The sequence below is a fragment of the Cyprinodon variegatus genome, unplaced genomic scaffold (genome assembly GCF_000732505.1).
Source record: "Cyprinodon variegatus isolate N-32 unplaced genomic scaffold, C_variegatus-1.0 Scaffold452, whole genome shotgun sequence".
Classification (NCBI taxonomy): domain Eukaryota; kingdom Metazoa; phylum Chordata; class Actinopteri; order Cyprinodontiformes; family Cyprinodontidae; genus Cyprinodon; species Cyprinodon variegatus.
In genome coordinates, this window is record NW_015150905.1 from 497,597 (window position 1) to 503,462 (window position 5,866).

The 5,866-nt window shown below is 38.4% G+C and overlaps 1 protein-coding gene across 3 annotated transcripts in view; it reads right to left on the minus strand.

Moving 5' to 3' along the window:
* The window catches only part of LOC107093901 (nuclear receptor coactivator 3-like), a 39,768-nt gene that overhangs the window by 28,840 nt on the left and 5,062 nt on the right, over positions 1-5,866 (minus strand). For all 3 annotated transcript variants that reach the window (XM_015389230.1, XM_015389229.1, XM_015389231.1), the window contains exon 2: positions 1,341-1,416. The gene's annotated coding sequence lies outside the window, so the exon portion shown is untranslated. The remainder of the gene's footprint in view (positions 1-1,340; positions 1,417-5,866) is intronic.

Genomic DNA, 5,866 nt, shown 5'->3' on the forward strand with positions numbered 1-5,866 from the left:
CACCCACTGAACTATCGTTATTCATCTATGAAAAGGATTGTTTTGCATTCTATGACCCCTTTAAAATGAATGTCCAATTTCTGCAAAACAAGGTCAAAAATGTTGCTTCTTTTGATTTTTAACAATCTTCCTCTTGAATCATTGTGATGACCAATGGTAAGGGGACCTGTTTATACATATGTTAACTACTACTGTTAACAGTTTATACAGATTTAATCATAGTTACCTAATGATTAAGTTACCTAAGAATGATATAATAAAAAATGTAAGACAGTTCTAAGGTATTTTTTGTAACAGTCTGCCCTCTGTAGTTGGGCATAGACTGTACAAGCCCGATGTGAAGGTTACTCCTGTTAAACTCTACAATGGAAGATGTCAGGACTGCACAACTACAATAGAGGAGGGTCAGACAGATCCAACAACAAATGGACGGCAAGTTATTTTGGGAGTTTGAGGCTGAGAGGAGGGAATGGAAGATGAGTAAACAGAGAAGAAAAGCCTTCATTGTTGGTCAAAAGAGGACAAAAAAAAAAAAAAGAATCAGACATTGGTCGCAGCAAAAGTCCCCCATGCTGGATTTTAACTGAAAATGTCTGACATTGCTTGGTCTGTTAAGTTTTTTCACCAGTCCGTGTTTCTCTTGTAGCAACAGATATCACTACATATGAACCCAAACGAATGCAAACAGTTTAATGTCCAATCTGTTTCAATATAGATAACAAACGTTAGCTTATTAAAGGAAGGCTAGAATACATTGGACACAATTTTTAGATATGCAGTTGGTCCAAGTTGGTATGGTTCCTCTAATTTGAAATAAAATGTTTGTGTGGTCTCATAAAAAGGCAAATAATGCCGCCATTGCAAATCCTAGCCAACCCCAGGTGGATTAGCACACGTTCAATCTGTGTGTTTTACAGATCATGTAGCTTACCTTTAATAAGAAGTAGCTCAGAGGGAAAATAGTTCCAATCAAAAGAAGCTCAAAAAGTGAAAAACTCTAAACTTATCAACTGGACTGGGGACTCTGACATTTGAAAGGTGTGTGAGAGGTGAAACAGGTCTGTAAACAATGAATGTGCGTCACCTGAAATGTCCCCAGACAGTTTGTTTTAGATTCAGATCCCCGATATACAAAAAAGAAGCAATAGAAATGATCAGCCATATTTAAAACATAAAAATAATTAGCCAAGAGAGAGTCTTTGCAAAAAGTAACAAAGGTCAAAAAAACATACTGGCTGACTGTTAAATATTTACTAGATCAAAACGTTAGATCTCTTGAATAAAACAAAGATTGCAGAAATAAATGAGAAAATGTGAGGACAGCATGTGTTATACCTCACCTTGAAAAGCACAGACTTTTAAAGTACTTTATTCACGGGGAGCCTCATTTCCCTGGTTATGGAGAACTGCTTCTTCCTGTGAGGCAACATCAAACAAATAAGCATGTTAGACCTAAATAAGCCAAACGGAAATGGTAGAGACAATCACTTATGAGAGCAGGACTACTTCTCAAACAGTAACGATTAATGAGCAGATGTGAGAATTGTTAGCTATTAATTTAAAATTACATTAATGTGATGCTGCAGAGTCAACAAGCAGATGTTTGCTAAGCTATTCTGGGGACAACAGTGAGCTTCAGTGCAGCAACCTCTAGATCAGAGTGTTGCCTTAACAACAAGCCTCGTCAACAGTGGTGACTTCACCAGGCAGGCAGAAGAGCAGTTAAAACACAGAGTTACATTTTCCACTTCATCCAGAGGGAAAATGAAAAGAGCCCAATTAAGAAACAAGTGCAATAAATTATCAGACATATTGCCTCATCTGTGTTGACATGCTGTAATACTTCTGGAACTGTAAACCGTGCTGTAGAGGCCTGTCATTTATGACTTAACTTTTCTATGAACTGAAGCCTGCAATAAAACAAATCTAAAGCAGAACTTTAACACAAAAAAACACATCACATTGTAGAGAGACAGGCTGCAGGCTAATGTGCACGGTCACAGCGACCAGTGGGTAGTTTCTAACTGAAAGAAGAGTTTGAGTTGCAGTTGAACCAGGAGACGCTGTCCTTAAGGTCCATACTTGCACGCTCACATATCCGCTTACAAACATGCCACTGCACCACTGTGCCAACCGCAGCTGCTCTAGAAATCCCAACTGAGCCAGAGACCACACCCCACTGCCACACTAATTCAACTTAATGTATATGTTGGAGGTTCAGGAAGGGGAACATGTTAATAAAACTAAAGTAGGATGACTTTTTTTTATTTTATTTAACATGAAGATAATAAATTTAGGAACAGTAAAAGCAGAATAAGACAATGTTTGCCATTCTATTTTTGGGTTTTATTGATTAAATTTACACAGAACAAGGTTTTCATTTAGTCCAGTTTTGCCCAGGCTAGATGGAAAAAAGTTTTTACACATTTTCGATCTTTTGCTGAGGAAAAACCTTCCTCAACACAGCATGACACTTCCACCACCATGTCCAATGCTAGCTTCTACCACACAGAGGTTTGTGAAGAGACCCCCCCCAAAAAAAAATTATTTGGCACGCATGAACAGTGAGCCAACATACATGTCAGATGCAGAACTCTGACTGAGCATTTCCTGAACTTTACAGAAAACACATGATTTCAAGCCTTAAAGCCTTTTTTTTTAGCCTTAAAATGCTGCTCAACAAAAGTTTTGTTCAGCAGATATATATTTTTTATATACATCTGTCTCTAATGGAAGTGGATGTAAATTTTCAAGTACAACTGTATTTCTGCTTCAATTCTAAATTCTGCCAGTTTTGGGCCCTCAACAGTTCAACTCTCCTTTAGAGAAATGTAATTTCCCTGTTTGGGACAGTACACCAGAGAACACTTAATATATGTGTTATTACTCTGTAAGCAGGTAGGTGCCTTTGATCCAGCACTACAATTATCTTTGCTTAAGGTTAATATACCATTCATTTTCCGGGTCAATTTCCCAATAAAAATAATACATTTTACTTTTGTGGGACAAATAAAGAATATCTTTAAAAAAAAAAAAAAGACGGATCCGATGCTTAAATATATGTGTAACTGTGCAGCAAAGGATGTCATCAATGCAAATTTATTCAGCAGCAACTCTGTACATTTTGTTTTTTTCTTCCTGGTCATTTTGCATAATATTTTCTTAAGCGATTAACCACAGCACTTTCTTAAGCATGGACCAAATTATTGGCACTACTAAGTACGTACAAATACGACGTTCAACTGTATAAACTGTTTACCAAAAGTGCTGTACACTTTCTCAGCAGGAAACAATAACCTAAGACTAAAAGTGCAATGTCATCATTTTCTATTTCTTACACTGCCTGAACTGGAACATATTTCTTATTCTTGCTAGCAGCACAAGCTTCCCAGCATAAGGGCTGAGATGAGGAACAAACCTGTAGCTGAAAATGTGAATCTGAAATATAAATCTTTATTATTTGATAAACAAACACATTGTGTTCAAGAATAAGACTGAGTTTAAAGAGTTCATCCAGAACACAATCCTTCCTTCTGTCCCTACTCACCCGACTCCTTTTCTTTAAATTAAATAACAGACAGCGAGAGCATCTGGTAGCAGTTATCTCACAAACCAAACTTTTTTTTTTCAACCCTGCTGTCTTTCCCCTAAGCATTTTCTTATAAAAAAGAAAAAAGACCTACTAAACAAAACACAAACAAGGCCCAACTAACATTTTACAATACAACCCAAACTAAGACAGGGGTCTACTCCCCCACAGGCCCGTTCAGGTGAACCCGCTTTACGAGCATTCTTCAGATGGGGAGAAAAGTTAAGGGGGGAGTTGAAGTTAAAGAGGAAGGGCAGAAAATGGAGGAGGGGGACAATGATGTTGACACTCCCTTTCCTAATAAACCATTTCCCTCAACCAATCGACAAGGACTTGAGCAAGAACTGATCCAACTCCTTGCTAGCTGTAAACTGGAAGCGGCTGCAATGATTGCTTCAGGCTGCCTGTTTGGCTTTAAGGAGAGAGCGCGGCTCACATATGGCTTGACTGGCCTAACACTTTTCACCCCACAGTTGAAGAAGAGGTTAATCGGGGAAGGAGTGAGATGCCTCTTCGAACACAGTCAAAACTACCCTCCTTGACTTGGGTCTAACCAAGCTGTGGATCTAGTTTCAGTTGCTTTCATTTTACTCTCCTCTCTCTTGTTTTGGGCAATCCAGCTAAATATTTCAGCAGTGGAAACATGATTGTCTTGTTGAGCGGCGACTGTCTATATTTAGCTCGACAGGTAGACAGAAAAAGCCAACCTACCTGTTGGGCTTCATCCCACCACCGTGTCAGCTTGCAGTATGTTGACCTTTAACAAACACTTAGGATTACAAAAGTGGCATTTAAATCTAACTGGTCTAACTGCAGTGTTTTACATTAAATAAGGCGACTGCAAGAATCATGGAGTGAAATTAGTCTGCACTTGACTTGGGGAAATAATCCAAACACCAGTGTGAAGAGAATTTCCTAGAGAACCTTATCTCTCAGCAGAAACCACTTCCCTTGACTAACCCTGCGCTGTCAGTACCGGTGCCAGACAGAAGCAGCATCAAGACCAGGGAGTCATATTTCAAGTTGGGGAAACAATCAGCCTGTCCTTTCAGCTCTGTGACATTAGGAGCAACTGTTCAGCGTTTCAGCTATTAATTTTAAACTGAACTTACTGAAATTCTAATTTATCATCCCTGTTGCACATCTTTTTTTTGTAGAGCACCGTGAGCCTTAGACAGAGGAAGCATTCAAAGAATGTAATCTATTCAGAAAGCAGAGACAAAAAATGCCAGTTGACAAAGACTGGACAGTCATCAAAATGGCATGCAAAAAAAAAAAAGCCCTCCTTACCCATTATTTAGTTTCCTTTTTAAGTCATGTAGCCACACCCATATTTTCTATAATTAAAAGAAGGGATGAGTGGGTATAGAAAAAGTAATGTGAATTTTGTAAAACATCAGCATTTATTTCTAAAAGAGGTTCCCAGCAGAATTCAAAATAATCAAGTGGCTTAAGTTATAAAATATACCTAGGAATGTAGAACAGCGTGTTAATAACGAACTCTATGTAAAAGATATCATAAATAAAAAATGCAACACGTTCAATCTGAATGTAAACATCACAGGTAGTAGAGAAAAACCAGCCGAAGTCCAAGATGAGGATGCACAACCGTACGTCTCAGAATGCCTTAATCCTCAGGTAAAACCAGCTATGTTCACATCTTCTAAAAAGCCAGACCTCAGATGTGGAAGTAACCTGCTAACTATTAGAAAGACAAGAAAATAAAGCATTTATCTCCTTTTTGCATGTTTGAATGCAAAAGTAAAATTTTCACAATAACAGATTGTGAGCAGCTCTACATATGCTGAAGGTTTAATGAGACCCAAACTGTCAGAAGTGCTAATGAATAGTTTATATGAGCATCCTTTGCCATTTAATTAGAGCTACTGTCCTCCCACTAGGAAACAAAACTGGTGCCAGTTCTACTCCGTTCTGATAAGCTGGCTGATTTCTTTTCAGGTTTTCCACCTCCTCTTATACTCCTCTTGTATAACTTTAATGTTTCCGGTGTCCCTTATTTTTCTCCTTTTGGTTTTTTAAACAACTTAAGGATCAAAATAGCAAAATTCCAAGGTGGTAACTGGATGTTAGCAGTTAGGGTAAAGTTATCACCAGCTTATACCGATCTCATCACACAGAGAGCACACAAACTAAATTTGTTTAGTCCTACACGGGTCGAGTTTTACCAACCCGCACCCACCCGAACCCGTTAGGATGACTACCGAACAGGACCCGTTGATATTTAACCCGCAACCCGACCCGTTAACACATCAAGTA